General features: G+C 43.1%; 1 pseudogene; it reads left to right on the top strand.

The window, feature by feature from the left end:
• Positions 1 to 15477: 15477 nt before the first annotated feature.
• LOC119514620 lies at positions 15478 to 16281 on the top strand (annotated as a pseudogene).
• Positions 16282 to 18520: the final 2239 nt, after the last annotated feature.

Raw genomic sequence — 18520 nt, 5'->3', positions numbered from 1 at the left:
CGTCCAGGTGGGGAAACAGCATCTCAGGAAACATTCATCTGGAGCTGGCAAGGGTTCTGCAGACCTGTGGAAGCCTAACTCAGGGGTCTGGTTGGTGGCCCCAGCAGCCAAGCCTAGAGCCCTCCCTGTCCCCTCTGGATGCAAGGAGGAATTGATGGGGTGTGGGAGATGGCATGGGACTGGTGACTCTGGCTGGAGACAGCAGCAGACGCAGATGCTTTGGGGGATTTGAATGGCTTGCAGATACGTGCAAAAACAAGCATTTTTCAGTGCCCTATGTTGGGCTTGGCTTTTCTATTGGTATTGTTTGTGCTGTGTTGTTCTGAGGTCTGGGTGGGTTAATAGAGCCAAGAGAGGGGTGAAGGAGAAGGCATCTGGGGGAATGGAGTCTAAGACTTAGCTTAGGTGTCTACTCCTGTGGGAAGCCATGCCATGCCCTTGCCCCTGGCTTACGTTCCACTGCCCTGTGCTTGTGCAGCAGCCTGAGCACCCCTCTCAGAGCACTTACCACACTGCATTGGCCCCACTGCTTCCTTGCCTGCCTACCCCCACTAGATGGTAACTTCCCTGAGGACAGGAACCACATCTGATCTCATCAGTTTACTCCCAGCACCTAGTACAGTGCATGGCACATGGAGCATAATCAGTAAGGATTTACTATTAGCCAAATGACCAGGAGCTTTGCCCAGATGTCTCCCTTCACTCCCTTCCTGGCTGCCATACTGCCCATGTGATACCAGGACCCACCCTAGTGACAATGCCTGTGAGCGGGCCACCTCCATGGCCCCAGGCAATCAGTAATCTTAGAACTGGACACATTGGTGTTGCAACACTTATATAAATGTTGTCCTCAATTCATGAAAGTAAAGTCTCCTAACACTACCCCTCCCTGAGATATAGAAGCACAAGATGAATGCATCTCCCTCCCCACCTCTTCTATCACTTCTCACCACCCGCTTGGGTCACTGCACAGCCCTGGGGGGTCTCTTCTTTGGCCTCCTTGAATCTGATGGTTGTTCCAAGGGTTAAATGAGCCACATGTATATGCTCAGATCAGTGTCCAGCACATCATAAGTACACAGTGACAGGTGTAACCTCTTGGTTTTATTGCTCATTGGCTCGGTGAGAGAAGTCATCAAATCTCAACCTCTCACAGCTAACCCCAAGGAGAGTTCAAGAGGACAGGGACAGAAACATCAAAAAATTGAGAAGGGAAAGGCCCAAACCTGTGGCATCAGTTCCAGCAGCATCATTAGCATGCACCAGATGCTCCCTTCGTGAGCCACTGATTTCCTACTCAGGCCATGTTGCTAAACACACTCGGTACATCTGGTTGACTTCATCAGGATCTCCCCCTGGAGATGAGATGTGCTTGAACTCTGGTATCCCAGCTCTTGGAGCTGTCCTGTGATGGAGGTGGATTTGGGCAGGACATCCATACTTTGAGAAGGATCCAGGCAACCGTGGCTGCTCTCTCACAGGTTGATAAGCCTGGGTAGAAGGTGTGAGATCACCACAACTCTGCACCCAAGACCCTGACTCTGCACTTCCAAGGACAGGAAAGCTGTGCACAGCAAGCTTGCTTATTTGAACAGATTCCAGACCAGCTGCATCCACAATTACCTGCTGAATGTGGCAGGTACATGACTTGCATCTGAATGTGATTACCTCAGCCATATATTTTTTAGAAATTAATTCTTCCCCAAATGGCCAAAGCCCTCATGTAAGTCCCTTAGAACCATGGGAGGGTGCTCTAGGACAAACCTACTTGCTTCTATTGCCTTACAGCAGACAACACGCTGGAATAGTGCTCCATCAATTGGTTCTAATTTATTCCATTCTCAAGGTAAACATTCCCATCACCCCAGAGGGGGCTCTGATCCTCCCCCCCCAGGAAGCTGCAAGTAGAGTTGGTAGTTCCGGGTCTGCCCAAGGCACAGTCCTCCAATTTTTAGCCCCCAGCTGGGGGTGTGACAATTGCTGAAAGTCATGGCAGGCAGGGTGTCTGGGAAGGAGCACCCAACCTTTGTGGGAGGCCCAGAAGGCCCTCACTCCCTTGCTGAGGGTATGAGGAAATTTTCAATAGCCTGTGGGTAGGTTCAAAAAGCGAGAGTATTAGATTCTTCAAAGCTGAACCCAAGTTTGGGTGAACTCAGAAGTTACAGTCTGCTAGTACAGCCACCCCACCCATCCTTGCCCTGTTCTAGAAGTTTTATATGCATTACCCATCTAATCCTAATGACAGCACTATGATAACAGGTACCATTATCATCCTCACTTTACATGGAAACTGAGGCAAAGAGATATTAGTAGCTTTCCTAAAGTCCCACAGAGTGGCAGAGTTGGGATTCAACCCATGGCAGGCTGGCTCTGGAGTCTGCTCTCCTAACCACCACCCAAGCTTCTAGGTAAATGGCTCACTGTCATTCCAAACCAAAGAAGAGATTGCTGGAACTTGTTTCAATTCACCGCAATAGGGCCACAAACATACATTTAGGACTGAGTCATTATTTCTTATTATCAGATAGACTTCAGCTAGTAGGCTTTTATTCCCTTTTGAGATCTTTTCTAACTCTTATAGTATCCACTGAATTCCAAGATATTCTAATTTTCTTTAACTGATGAGATGCAGTCAATTGGTAAAAGCAGAGCTATTTTCAGGATCTGTGTTCTGCCTGCAACTTATTTCACCCAAGTCTGACAAAATTGACTTTGGCGTGGAGACCAGGCCCATGTCTCCCACTGGAAATGCTTGTGGAGCAGTTCCAGCCCCTCCTGGCCCAAATTTAATCACTCCCAAGAATAACTGTGGGAATATCCAGTCCCTTCAGAAAAACCCACCCCCTTTCACCTCTGCTTGCAGGAGCTGGGCATGTTTGGAGATTGCCTTCCACTGACAAGGGCAGTAACTGTGTTCCGGTTTGCTAATGCTGCCTTATTGCAAAACACCAGAAATGGATCAGCTTTTATAAAGGGAATTTATTTGGTTACAAAGTTATAGTCTTAAAGCCATAAAGTATCCAAGGTAACACATCAGCAATCGGGTACCTTCACTGGAAGATGGCCAATGGCATCCGGAAAACCTCTATTAGCTAGGTAGGCACATGGTTGGTGTCTGCTCCAGAGTTCTGGTTTCAAAATGGCTTTCTCCCAGGATGTTCCTCTCTAGGATGCAGCTCCTCAAAAATGTCACTCTTAGTTGCTCTTGGGGTGTTTTTGCTCTCTCAACTTCTCTGGAGCAAAAGTCTGCTTTCAACGGCCCTCTTTGAACTGTCTCTCATCTGCAGCTCCTCTCTCAGCTCCTGTGTGTTCTTCAAAGTGTCCCTCTTGGCTGTAGCAAACTGTAGTGCTCCAGTAAACTAATGAAGGCCCATGCTGAATGGGTGGGGCCACACCTTCATGGAAATTATCCAATCAGACTTATCACTGACAGTTGGGTTGGGTGCATTTCCATGAAAACAACCTAATCCAAACGTTCCAACTTAATCCCCACCTAATATGTCTGCCCCCACAAGATTGCATCAAACAACATGTTTTGGGAGACATAATATATACAAACTTGTACAGTTAGTTTGCATAACCAAGGCAGATGGGCTAGGTGAGGACATCTTTGAAATAGCCCACGTGAAGGAAGGCCAGACTGTGTGGGTGCAGTGTTGTAAAGTTTGTGAGCTGTGATCCTGCACATGTGTCCACGAGTGACAGGCAGCCAAGAATGGACTATAATGGAGCCACCCACCCACTGCCATGCATACTAAATTGTAGAGAAATAGCCATGTTTGTACAAGTGAACTTTCCTCCCAGACCCAGCAGACTGGCCACAGAGGAGCTGTTACCAGGGGCCATTTTCTAGGAAAAACAGAGCAAGCCAGGCTGCAGTAGGAAAGAAAATGAAACCAATGAGCAGAGAGAAGCAGGAGGAAGGGACGGAGATGGTGGTTGCCCTGGATTGCTCCCCAGTCCTTGCTTCCAGAGTGTTGCTAAAGCCAAGATGCATCTGTGCCCTGGTTTCCAGGAGTCATCCTGTTTCATTATAATTTTCCCCTTTTCTGCTTTCCCTAGTTCCAGTGTCTTTTCTGTTACTGGTGACCAAGACTCCTGTAAAATTAACTGCCTTCAATCTCTTTGGGAATAAGGCAGAAAAAAAATGAACAATTATGTCTTTAATATTCCCCTTCATCTTTCCAGGGTCCCTCAAATCTCTATCCAGCTCCTCATTACATCCAGCTCCTAATCATAGCATCAATGTTTGGTTCAATCAACTACAGGTTTTCTGGGGCCCAAATGGGTTCGAAATGAGGTGCTTTCAGAGCATGAGCCCCCAACCCCACCCCTGAGGATTAGGATCATGTGTCAACTTGGCCAGGTGATGGCGTCCAGGTGTCTGGTCAAGCAAGCATTGGCCTAACCATTACTGCAAGGACATTTGCAGCTGGATAATAACCAGAAGGCTCATTTATTAAATCATCAGTCAATTGACTGCATCTGTGGCTGATTACATCAATGAAGGTCATGTCTTCTGCAATGAGAGAATTAAGTCAGCTGGATTTAATCCAATTAGTTGAAGACTTTTAAAGAAGAAGAGAGAGAACTTTCACTTCTTCAGCAAGCCAACTTCCCCTGGGGAGTTCATCAAAGACCTTCATTGGAGTTGCCAGCTTGCTGCCTGCCCTCTGGAATTTGGACGCATGCATTCTGCTCTCTAGAATTTGGACTCATGCATCCCCACAGTTGCATGAGACACTTTTAAAAAATCTTGTATTTACAAATATCTCTTGTTGGTTCTGTTTCCCTAGGGAACCCTAACTAATACATCTTGGTACCAGGAGTGGTTCTTGAGAAACAGAATCTTAAAATGGGCTTTTACAATTAGCTTTCTACTTTGATTAGATTCAAAGGCACTAAGGACTCCATTGCCATTAATCAAGATGACACTGATAGTCCATGGCATGAGTTGGCAATGGAGATAGACAAAATATCACCATTTGATTCTCCTAATCTTATATGAAGCAAGGCTCTGGGTGACAGTGTTTTTGACACCTTAACAGAGTTTTGTGTGGTTAAGAGGTATAATGATGTTAGTTTGTGACTCTTAGATACACTGGATAAAGTTATAAGAGAAAGGGATGAACTAAAGCCTACAAATTTGAAACTTAAGTGCCATAAGACAGATGTAAATGTTTCTGTGTGCACCCTGAAAGAAAATCTTATTTTCTATGGCCACACACTTGAGATTTCTGAAAACCAGACCCAGAGTCTCATTGTGTGAGCAGCAGATTTACAGCATAAACTAAAATCTCAGCTTCACAGGATGTCTTCTGTTAAAGTAAAGTCATTGATTGGGAAAGAATGGGATCCTGAAACTTCGGATGGGGACACATGGATTGATAATAATGGTAGTGAGGACATTGGAACCCTGGAATCTGCTGAGTCTTTGCTAGATATACCTGTAGTGGTCTGTCTTGAATAAACAGCCCACACCTACAGTCTGTCCTGAGGAGACAACTACACAACCTCCAACCTGCTTTGAGGAAAGAGCTTCCCAAACTCCAGTCTGCCCTGAGGAGCCTGCCATCCAACCTCAGCCTAAAGAGATTAACCCTTCAGTGCCTGCTAAACCTATAATCACCTCCCCTGGGGAAGCAGCCCTCACTCCTCTGTCTGGAGAGATTAATCCTGTTTCAGGAGATAAAACTGCAATGGAATGTTCCAAGGTAAATGGCTTGAGGGATACTTCTAATTCTTTTAATGCCCTACCCCCACCACCAGTCTTTGCTTCAAGACCTGTAACTAGACTAAAGTCCCAACAGGCCCCAAAGGGTAAGGTACAAAGTTCTCTCTCTTCTTCTTTAAAAGTCTTCAACTAATTGGATTAAATCCAGCTGACTTAATTCTCTCATTGCAGAAGACATGACCTTCATTGATGTAATCAGCCACAGATGCAGTCAATTGACTGATGATTTAATAAATGAGCCTTCTGGTTATTATCCAGCTGCAAATGTCCTTGCAGTAATGGTTAGGCCAATGCTTGCTTGACCAGACACCTGGTCTGGTCTCATGTGACCCATGAGAAAGTATGCTATATTCAAAAAGAACTGCATGAGTTTTCCTATTTGTATAGACAAAAATCAGGGGAATATATGTGGGAATAAATATTAGGGGTGTGGGATAATGGCGGAAGGAATATAAAGTTGGACCAGGTGAAATTTATTGGTATGGGTCCACTAAGCAGAGATTCTGCATTCAGTGTTGTAGCTTGAGGGGTTAGAATGGGCATTAACAGTTTGTTTGGGCAATTGGCTGAAACATGGATCAAAAGTCAGCCAACACTACCTGAGGTCAAAATGCCAGAACTGCCCTGGTATAATGTAGAGGAGGCGATTCAAAGGCTTACAGAGATTGGAATGTTGGAGTAGATTTATCATGGAAGACCTGCTCTTACACCCCTGGAATGTCCAGAGGACACACCTTTTACCAGGACACAGTCGGGATAATCAGATCCTCAGTTGGCAGAAAGCCATGTGGCAGCAGTTAATTGCCAAAGACAAGGTGGGTGTGGCTACCATAATGGAAAACAGGCTCAAAGCAGCAGTCAAAATAATCTGACTCACAGAGTCTTATGGCCTTGGCTAGTCGATCATGCAGTACCTAGAAGTAAAATAGATGGGCAGTCTATGAAATCCTTGTTTGAGCTATATAAGCAGGCAAACTCTAGGTCAAATGAACAAAAGTCTAACTTGAATTACAAAAACAGAGTCACAGCCCCTTAATCAATTCCCAGACTTGAGACATTTTATAGACCCAGAGCCCCTTAAGTGAGGGGAAGGCTGGATACTCTTGGGGAAGTACCCCATTACACTGCCAAAAATTTATACTGTTAATCTTCCTCCCAGCCTTCCCCAGGGGGACCTATGGCCTTTTACCAAGGTAACTGTGCATTGGGGAAAAGGAAATGCTCCAGGCAGAACCACACTACGGCGTTCCTGGATGCACCTCTGGAGACTAAATCTGCAGAGGAAAGCAAGGCAGTGACCACCTGGGTGAGGCCGGTGGTTGTGTTGGGGAACAAAGGGTTGCCGGGGATGAGACTCGGGGGCCTTGCAGGCTGTGTAGACCTCAACAAAGGATAACTGAGTGTGCAAGTTTGAATGTATTGTGTCCCCCAAACGCCGTTATCTTTGATGTAGTCTTGTGGGGCAGACGTTTTGGTGCTGATTAGATTTGCTTGGAATGTGCCCCACCCAGCTGTGGGTGGTGATTCTCGTGGGATACTCCCATGGAGGTGTGGCCCCACCCATTCAGGGTGGGTCTTGATCAGTGGAGCCATATAAATGAGCTGACTCAAAGAAAAGGAACTCAGTACAGCTGTGAGTGATGTTTTGAAGAGGAGCAAGCTTGCTAGAGAGGAACGTCCTGGGAGAAAGCCATTTTGAAACCAGAACTTTGGAGTAGACGCCAGCCACATGCCTTTCCAGCTAACAGAGGTTTTCTGGAAGCCATTGGCCATCCTCCAGTGAAGGTACCCGATTACTGATGTGTTACCTTGGACACTTTATGGCCTTAAGACTGTAACTGTGTAGCCAAATAAACCCCCTTTTTATAAAAGCCAATCCGTCTCTGGTGTTTTGCATTCTGCAGTATTAGCAAACTAGAACAGTGCCCCTTCCTCTAGCTTAATCACTTTCCCTAACTTGTTCTTGTTGAAAAGTGGTGTCAACATTATGGAAAAAGGGGATGCATCTGGTTGATGTTCTTGAAGAGGCTATTGCCTCTAGGTTTTGGGACTTAGCTGGCAAAGGATTTCTCTGGAGGATTTGAGTTTGTGAAGAGTAAACATAGTGAAATTTTTATAGTCTCAGGTAGGAACCCAGGTATTCTGTAGGGTTTTTGGGACTAATGTGGACTTGGACTTATCATACTGTGGTCATTTGGTATATCTAGCTGAAGTTTGCATAGGAGTAATCTCCAGGACAGCCTCTCGACTCTCTGAATTCTCTTACCCACTGTATCCTTATTTTATTGCCTTTCTTTTCCCCCTTTTGGTCAAAAAGGCATTCTCAATCCCCCAATGCCAGGGTCAGGCTCATGCCTCGAATCTGTGTCCCACTTTATCAGGGAGTCTCACTCACTTGGGTTGTCCAGTCAAACTTTGGGGGGAGGATGATGAATTTATTTGCAGAGTTGGGCTTAGAGAGAGAAAGTCCATATTTAAGCAACAAAAGAGGTTCTCTGGAGGTGACTCCCAGGCATAATTACAGGTGGGCTAGCTTCCTCTTTACAGCCATAAGTTTCACCCAAGCCAGCATCAATATTGAGGGCTTGACTTATAAAGAAGGGGGTTCCCAATTTCACACAGTATATGTTATATCCACGACAATCCATCCATATCTCATGTTATCATCACTTAGTTGTACAATCCTCATCACTGTCCATTTAAACAATCCTCAAGACGAAAACATTTCATACCTCTTGTCAGTCCTTAATTATTTGTCCCTAGTATTTGTTTAATATTAGTATGGTATTCCTATAAATTATAGTCTTTAGTATGCAATGGGTAGATTTTCCCCAGGTACCCTTCTGTTGTTAACTCTCTGTGCTAGTGTCATACTTTAGAGATATATCATGCAAGCATCTATCTATATTTGTGGGGCTGATCTGTAGGAAACATGCCTTTAAACAACCACTTTCATTCCTATTTGCCTTCAATACAGCTCTGATACCTATAATCTCATTAACAAACAATCATTTCCCCTATCCATTACCATACCTTTTAATTCACCATCATTAACATATATGAACCTATTAGATTATCATTCCCCCTCACTAGCTACTGTCTCTCACTAGGTACCCAGTACTCTTATAAGACATCATTTTTACATTGTTCAGGTAGTTCATAGAAGTGGTAACACACAACAGCTCTCCTTTTGTGTCTGAGTTATTTCACTCAGAATTATATCTTCAAGTTTCATCCATGTTGCCATATGTTTCAAGACCTTGTTGCTTCTTACTGCTGCATAGTATTCCATCATGTGTATATACCACATTTTGTTTATCCACTCATCTGTTGAAGGACACTAGGATTGTTTCAATCTCTTGGCAATTGTGAACAATGCTGCTATGAACACCAGTGTACAAATGTCTGTTGATGTCACTGCTTTCAAATCTTCTGGGTATATACCAGGAAGTGGAATTGCCAGATCATAGGGTAATTCAGCATCTAGTTCTCTGAGAAATTACCAAACTGTCTTCCAGAGTGGCTGCACCATTATATAGTCCCACCAGCAATGAAGAATTTCTCCACATCCTCCCCAGCATTTGTAGTTTCCTGTTTATTTGATGGCAGCCATTCTTATCGGTGTGAGATGATGTTGCATTGTGGTCTTGATTTGCATCTCCCTAATAGCTAGTGAAGATGAATATTTTTTCATGTGTTTTTTAGTCATTTGTATTTCCTCTTCAGAGAAATGTCTTTTCATATCTTTTGCCCATTTTATAATTGGTCTGTTTGTACTATTATCATTGAGTTGTAGGACTTCTTTTTATCTGCAAGATATTAGTTTCTTATCAAATACATGGTTTCCAAATATTTTCTCTGATTGAGTTGGCTGCCTCTTCATCTTTTTGACAAATTCCTTTGAGGTACAGAAGCTTTTGATTCTGAGATGGTAAACTTTTAAAAATAATAGTTTTGTAGATATTTATTTGTATGAATGTACTATAATTTATTCATTCAGAAATGGGCAGATATTTAAATCATTTCCACTTTTTTTTAATCATTACAGACAATATTGGGCTTTACTTGCTTATGCTTAATATTTGTGAGACAGGATTCTAGAAGGGGTATGGCAGGACTTTAGAGTATATATATACATATCTTATTTTTATCTTTTGAATTTTTTTATTGTGATTGTTCACATACCATACAATTATCCAAAGATCCAAAGTGTACAATCAACTGCCCATGGTACCATCATACAGCTGTGTGCCCATCACCACAATTAATTTTTTTCAATTTTTAGAACACTTTCATTACTCCAGAAAAGAAATAAAGACAAAAAAAAGGAAAATCAAATCCTCCCATACCCCTAACCACCCCCTCCATTATTGATTCATAGCTTTGGGAGAGTATATTTGTTACTGTTAATGAATGAATGAATGTTAAACTACTACTAACTGTAGTATATAATTTACAATAGGTACATATTTTTTCCTATATGCCCCTCTATTATTAATTTCTAGATATAGGGTTATACATTTGTTCTAGTTCATGAGAGACATTTCTAATATTTGTACAATTGATCACGGACATTGTCCACCACAAGAGTCACTGTTTTATACATTCCCATCTTTTAACCTCCAACTTTCCTTCTGGTGACATACATGACTCTGAGCTTACCCTTTTCACCACCTTTACACACCATTCAGCACTGTTAGTTATTCTCACAATGCGCTACTATCACCTCTGTCCATTTCCAAATGTTTAAGTTCACCCCAGTTGAACATTCTGCTCATTATAAGCAACTGCTCCCCATTCTCCCTCATTCTATGTCCTGGTAACTTATGTTTCATGTCTAGGAGTTTACATATTATAATTAGTTCATATCAGTAAGACCCTGCAATATTTGTCCTTATGTATCAGTCTTATTTCACTCAGTATAGTGTCCTCAAGGTTTCTTCATCAACCCATTTTTTTAAGATGGTTTTGTTCACACACCATACATTCTGTCCTAAGTAAACAATCATTGGTTCGCTGTATAGTCATGTATTTATGTATTCAGCACTATTGCCACTATCTATATAGGGATATCTCTATTTCTTCCACAAAGAAGGAAGAAGAGTCAAAGAAGGTAGAGGGACAAAAGAAAAAGAAAAAAGAAAGAGAGGGAGAAAAAATGACAGCCTGAAAGTAACAAAAGGAAAGGTAGCATTAAACTAAAGTAGAATAAAGAGTCAGACAATGTCACCAATGCCAGGAGTACCATACCCTTCCCCTATTCCCCCTCAAATGCATTTAGCTTTGGTATATTGCCTTTGTTATATTAAAGGAAGCATAATACAATGTTTCTGTTAATTATAGTCTCTAGTTTGCATTCATTTTATTTTCCCCCCAATCCCATCCTATTTTTAACACCTTGCAATGTTGACATTCATTTGTTCTACCTCATGTAAAAACATATTTGTACCTATTATTACAATTGTTGAGCACCCTAGGTTTCACTGAGTCATACAGTCCCAGTCTTTATCTTTCCTCTTTCATTCTGGTTTCCCACATGTTCCTAACCTTCCTCTTTCAACCATGCTCACAGTCATCTTTGTTCAGTGTACTTACATCACTGTGCTACTATCACCCAAAATTATTTTCCAAACCTCTCACTCCTGTCTTTTCCTTTCTATCTGCAGTGCTCCCTTTAGTGTTTCCTGTACAGCAGTTATCCTGTTCACAAACTCTGTCATTATCTGTCAGAAAATATTATAATCTCTCCCTCATATTTGAAGGACAGGTTTGCTGGATATAGGATTCTTGGTTAGTGGTTTTTCTCTTTCAGTATCTTAAATATATCACCCCACTTCCTTCTTGCCTCCATGGTTTCTATTGAGAAATCCACACACAGTCTTATCAAGTTTCCTTCGTATGTGATGGATTGAGATTCTCCCACTGCTTTTAGGTTTCTTTTCTTATCTTTGATGTTTGATAATCTGATTATTAAGTGTCTTGGTGTAGGCCTATTTAGACCTATTCTGTTTGGGGTATGCTGCACTTCTTGGATCTTTCATTATTGCTTCTGCCCCCTTTCCCTTCTCTTCTCTTTCTGTGACACCAATGACATGTACATTACTGCATTTCATTTTGTCCTTAAGTTTCAGAGATGTTGCTCATATATTTCCATTCTTTTCTCTATCTGTTCTTTTGTGTGTAGGCTTTCAGGTGCCTTGTTCTCCAGTTCCTGAGTGTTTTCTTCTGCCTCTTGAGATCTGCTGTTGTATGTTCCATTGTGTCTTTCATCTCTTGTGTTGTGCCTTTCATTTCCATGGATTCTGCCAGTTGTTTTTTTTGAAATTTCAATTTCTACCTTATGTACGCCCAGTGTTTTCATTATATGCGTCATCTCTTTTGCCATATCTTCCCTAAACTTTTTGAATTGATTTAGTATTAGTTGTTTAAATTCCCATATTTCAGTTGAAATGTAAGTTGGTTCCTTTGGGCCAGAGCTTCATTTTTCTTAGTGTTGGTTGTGTTTTTCTGTTGTCTAGGCATCTGGTTTCCTAGGTTACCCCAATCAGGTTTCCCCAGACCAGAATGGGCTCAGGTCTTGGGAGGAGAGAATAGTATCCTGTTTCCCGGAGGGTGTATCTTAGAAGACTGGTACACCCTGTGAGGCCTCAAGCCACTGTGCTTTTCTGCCCAGCAGGTGGCACCTGTCAGCTTGTAGCTCCAGACTGGTGTAAGGAGGTGTGGCCCATGGCTGTTTTCCCCCAGGCTCTGGGGTCTTGTTCTGAATGGAAGGGGGATAGTAGAGCTGTGCCCCACATCTTTCCTCTTAGGAAAGATACTCCCCCAAGGAGAGGTATTTGAATAGTTTCTCAGTCTGCTATCTCCACCCTTGTCTGGATCAGAGTGCTGGGAACTGAAAATGGCTGAGGCTTTCTCCACTGAGCTGAGAAAGGGACAGAAAGCCCCCTTCAGGGCCAGTCCACAGCCACCCTCCAGCTCTCCAAGGTCAGTCATCACAAAAAGCCTCTGTCTGTTTGTTGGGGATTCATATCTTGTATTGAGCATTCCATGTTTGTTAATTAAAACCCCAGTTGGAGCTCAGCTGAGCTATATTCACTTGCTTGGAGAGTACTGCTCTCTAGCACCACAAGACTTTGAAGTTCAGGTCTTGGGGGAAGAGGATCTGCAGTTTTTACTTATAGATTTTATGCTGTGATATCAGGCATTCCCCAATTCAGGTTGGTGTATAATGAGAAGACAGTCACTTTTGTCGTGGTTGTTTATTAGTTGTTCCAGGGGGACAAACTAGCTGCCACTCCTCACTATGCCGCCATCTTCTTCCATCTCCTCAGAGTATATATGTTTTAAATATAACCATATATTTAGAGATTTTGGCTAAAATATCATGCCAATTATATCCTCATTGACAGTGATCAGTCTGTCTCTTTAATGCTACCCAACACTGGATTTACTCATTTTATAACTGTTAGATTGAAGAGATATCTACCTAACTTGGTATATGATAAAGATGTTGCTGCAAAAGTAGGTTAGGTCTCTATTTTACATCATAGATGTACATGCACAACATAAAAGGGGGAAACAATGCATAGAAAAAGATGGCAAAAGGCATAAATTCCTTTTGGCACAATTTGTGAATTAAAAAATGAGTGTGTGTGCAAGGAGCCCTCTTCAAGCATTCTATAATCCTTATGAGATCTTCTCACTATAACCCCCATTTTAGAGATGAGAAAACCGAGGCATAGAGAGATGCAATAACTTGTCTAAAATGAGGCAGCTGGTGAGTGGCAGAATGAGAAGCTGAGCTCACAGTTCCCTCTCAGCAGGATCTGCTCTGTTTGCTGAATCATGCTGCTTTCACAGACCGTAATAATGAAGAAAATAGATATTTTAGAAACTGGTGAGGCTTCAAAGAAGTAGAAACTGCATTAGCTGGGGATATGCAGCTCTGAGTGACTTGATTCTGCCGCTCCTCCTGCATGATTTTGGACAATTTCCCCATCTGTGATTCAAAGGGGTCTGGCTATAACAGGGAAACACTAGGATTAACAGAAAGCATTCTTGTCTCTCTCTCTGCCCCCGAGGATGGAGAGGCAGAAAGCAGGTGGTAGGAGGCAGGTGGCAGGCTAGTTCCTCTTTCCTATTAGAGGATGTTAGCATCTCTGTATATTTACATCAAGTAGCCCAGAGCTTCCTCTTGTTCTCATTTTCTGTACATGCCTATCAGTGTACAAAATCCTGAGTGTTTCTGCTCTAAAAAAATTAGAAGCAGAGTCTTTTGTGTTTGAAATCTAAGTGTCCATAAATCATTGCTCCTTGAATGAGAAGGCATATGTGGTCCCTTGAAGTTGGGTTTTGAATTATTTATCAAGAAATGATGTAACTCAGAACCTCAGGCACACGCAGCCTCACAGCAGAAGGGTGGCTTCTCAAGACGTCTTTGTGGACATGCTGGAGGATGACATCGGCTTAAATAACCCCCCAGGGAGTGTTGGCACACAGCCTCCCACCATCTGCCCTTGCCTGTATTTCTGACTCCCTCATATCCCCGAAGATGCAGCCCTGCTCAGGCAGTCACAGATTCCTGCATGCATCCTGCTTTGCAATTACTGCCCCCTCCTCCGGGAAATCCTTTTCCATTTCTCCACCCTGAAAACTCACATATGTCTGCTAAGAGCCAGCTTAAATGCCCTCTTCTTTCAGAAATATTTCCCACCTTCTACTGTCAGGGTCAGTACTGCCTCCTTTGTAAACCTGGCTAAATACAGAACCCATGGAAGGCAGAGCTGGTAACCTCTGCCTATCTAGCAACAGAACAGTATCAAGCACATCATCAGAGTCTGAAGGTGTTAAGTGAGGAAGTGATGGGATGGTTTGATGCCAGTGGGAGGATGGCAGTGCTTGGTCAGTGCAAGGGTTCTGACACATGAAGCTTATTTAATTTCCAGTGCAGAGTGTCTAATATTTCTGCAAATGACTTGAGTGAAGATGCAGGGGGCAGATGCTTTCCTGATTTTGCAGGGGATACGAACCTAGAAGTGACAATTAACTCATTGAATGATTAATCAGGATATGTAAATATCTTGATAAGGTGGAAGAATTTCCTGAAACTAACAAGAAGGCACTGAACGTGGATAAATTTGAAATGTGACTCATATAACAATCTGTGAATCGATGGCTCTTGGTGGCTGGGGTGAGGGAGAGGGAAGATTTGCAGGAAACTAAGGTGTTAATCAGTTCTCTGCATGTGCAGGGTTTCTTGTAGCTGCAGTCTTCAGGGCTCGTCTGGGCAGAGGCAGGGGTTCACAGAGTTTAGCTCACTGCTGCATCCTCTGTGCTTGTAATGATGCCTGTCACTTAGTGGGTGCTCAATAAATACTTGTTGAATGATGAATGAATAATCTGTCTTGCATTTATCTTCTTCTTGGAATATCCTGTGCCTCCAAATTCCTGTTAATTCTTCCAGATTAAAGTGAGGAGCCACCAACCAACCCCAGGGAGCTGTCCCTACACGTTGCTTCTCCACTGGGCTCTTAAAAGGCTCTGGGTTTAAAATACAACTCATTATATTGTGTTGATGTTATTTGTTCATAGTGCAGGTCTCCCAATAGAAAAAGAGCTTGGCAAAGGCAAGAACTGTGTTTTAGTCATCTAGGACCATTATTGGTGCTCAATAAATGTTTGAGCACCAATAAATGGTGCTATAATATTGGTGCTCACTTCTGAGGCACCCACGGTATCGTGACATGTTTGCATGTCCCTCTGCCTGTCCTGCGTGGCAGCTCTTCCGCCTGGCCAGCAATGGAGAAACAGAGGAGAAAGCCGTTGCCGAGCCTGCTGATTCCAGAGGGGAAGGCAGTGCTGTCAGCAGCCATGGGTAGCTGGTGCTGAGGCAGCGGGTGGAGAGAACTGCAAGACCCTGCTGCTCAGGCTGAGAGCACAAAAGAAAAAAAAAAAAAAAACAGCAACTTTTGGAATATAAATCAATGGTTGTTGCAATTCAAGAAAAATCTCCAGAACAAATGCAAGAAAAGCAAATTGAGGCTAAAATTGAGGACTTGGAAAATGAACTTGAAGGGTCCAAAATTGCCTTTGAAATGAAAAGTCTTGCATTAGACAGGTTGCAGCTTTCATCGGCACATAAAAGAAACCTGGAGAAAACTGACACCAAAACTAGTTTACTCATGGATGACCTGAAACATGTATTAAAGCTAAATAAATTAATAATGAAATCACAGCAGAAATCTTGGGACTTTGAGGAAAAACTGCTGGATGTTAGAAAGAAGAGACTGCAATTAAAACAAGCGTCAGAAAGTAAACTTTTAGAAATACAAACTGAAAAGAATAAACAAAAAGATGATTTGGACAGTATGGAAAATTCAGACAAGATAAAGACCATATGGCAAAACCTACAGGTGGAGATACAGATTACTACAGTTATTCAACATGTGTTTCAGAACCTCATTTTGGGGAGCAAAGTCCATTGGGCAGAAGATTGTGCCTTGAAGGAAACTGTTCTGCAACTTGAGAGGAATCTACCCATGATCTAATAAGAACTTATTTTGGCATTTAAAAAAAAAATTGGTGCTCAATAAATGTTTGTGGAATGAATAACCAGCATCAGTTTATTTAATTTCCAGTGAAGCTCAGTAGTCTGAAGCTGGTGAAGGGTCAAAGGGTAAGATCTTTGACCATGGAGGACAAGACCCTATTGCCGGGGTTCAAGGGATCCCAGGAGGTCACAGAGTGCAGCACTTGGTCCAGAATTTGTAGGGAGATGAGTGTGGGTGGCTTTGGCTGTGGAAATAGGCAGGTTTGCTTTCCAAGTTCTAACCATCCTTCAGTGCTTGACATGGGTTCAGGCTTCTAATTCCAGATCTTGTGATTATGCACCATGAACACAGCCATGTCTGAGACCCTGGAGGTGGAGGAGCTATGACAGGGCACCCAGCCTGGGAGGCAGCAGAAGAGAAAGGAACGTCACTGAGTTAGAGAGCTGGAGGGTTGTCAGACCAGGTTGTTAGAGGAGGATCATATGGGATGCTGAATTCATTAAAGGTGATTTTAGGGGATAGGGCATAGGGTACATTTTAAAGAATTTTTTTGGACAGAAAATTACAGAAACCAACTTCAGAGAAGATTAAGCTTAAAAGAACAATTTGTTGGCTTGCAGAATATCAGGAAGGGCAGATCAGTCAAGCGGAAGGCAGGGAAGCTGCTGGGTTTCATGAAGAGTTGGAACCAGGGGCTTGAATACTCTCAAGTCTCTCTGTCTGCCCCCAACTCCCCCAAAGCTCATCTTTGCCTCATGAGCATGTTTGTTTCATTTACTTGTCCGTGATGAACAGCTTTCTTCACATGGCAGGACTCATGGCAGCTCTAAGTCTTACTTATCATAGTTTTAAACACCAAAGAGACAGACTCCATAGAACACAAATAAGAAAATTCCCAGGGGAGTGGGCTCAGAGGGCATGAGGTGTTCACTGGTTGAACAGGTGGGGTGGGAGAAGAGCTTGCAGGGTGGAGACATTTGGGTGGGAAACACAGACATTTGGGAGAAATTTATTCTTCATTTTATGAGGGGAGATATATCAGTTAGGATGACTTTGACCACAAATGATAGAAAAACAGACTTGAACTGGCCTAAACAATAAGGAAATTTATTGACTCATGTAACTTGAAGTCCAGGTATAAGGTGCCATTAGGGCCAGCTTGATCTAACGGCTCCAATGTCCATTTGATGCAATTCCCTCACCTGTGCTCTCCTGTTTCATCCTTGTCTTCAGAGTGTTGCTTTTAAGGAGGCAAGAGAGGTAATAGCTTCTGGTTTCCCATGCACACATTATAAAGTCCAGAGAAAGAGAAAGCTTCTGCATAAGAACGAGGAAGCTTTTTTCTCAGTTTTCAGGGAAACCTCTCCCTGTGCTTCATTAGCTTGAATTGGCCACATGCCCTTTCCTAAGCCAGTTGGTGGCTGGGGGTTTCGTGTGCAATCCAGTCCCATGTGGACATGGAGGAATGGGGCCTGGACCAGTGTGCAAAAGCTGTTGTGGGTGGGATGCGATGTGATCCCCAAATACCTGAGGGTCTGCTGGGTAGTAGATGGGTCAGGTTTATTTGTTGATGCTGAGGATTGAGCATTTGGAATACTCTCTTGAGAGGTGAGAATTTGGCACAGATTAAGCACTGGAAATGATGACTGCCCCATATCAAATGGTGACTCCTCCTGGCTGAGCTTGACAGGTATGCCCAGGGGCCCTTCCAGTGTGCACAGGAGAAGCAGGGACCCAAACCTCCAAGGACTCAAGACCTCACTGATCACAGGAAGTCTTGACTCAGTCTCCCCGCAAGAAGGCATGGGTGAGGGTGCCAGACTTCCCCATCCGGGGGGAGAGTTCCCGTCAACTCAGAATAACCAGATCGAGGTTCCTACGCACACCACTCGGTGTCAGCCAAACAGGCTGGAGTTGAAGAATTGTTTCCTCCCTCTGAACCAAACATTCCCCACAACCCTTTTTCTCTTCCAAAGTCATTAATAACGATCTTCAAGCTTGTAGCATCTGCTAATGATTTATCATTACACAGGTAGTATAACATTTTCATATACACAACATTTTTCATCCCAGGTTGAGTTAATTACAAATGACTCACAAGCATGAGGATTTCCTCCAGGAATCCACTACAAACAATGGTGCATTGTTCTCTCCCCTGCTTGAAGCAAGAGTTTGCTGCCTTTCCCCAGCTTCTACTACCTTCCCTCATTTATCACCCATTGCTCTAAATGAGTCA

The sequence above is a fragment of the Choloepus didactylus genome, chromosome 18 (genome assembly GCF_015220235.1).
Source record: "Choloepus didactylus isolate mChoDid1 chromosome 18, mChoDid1.pri, whole genome shotgun sequence".
NCBI lineage: Eukaryota > Metazoa > Chordata > Mammalia > Pilosa > Megalonychidae > Choloepus > Choloepus didactylus.
The sequence above is the reverse complement of the archived record's forward strand: the minus strand, read 5'-3'. Positions and strand labels throughout refer to the sequence as shown.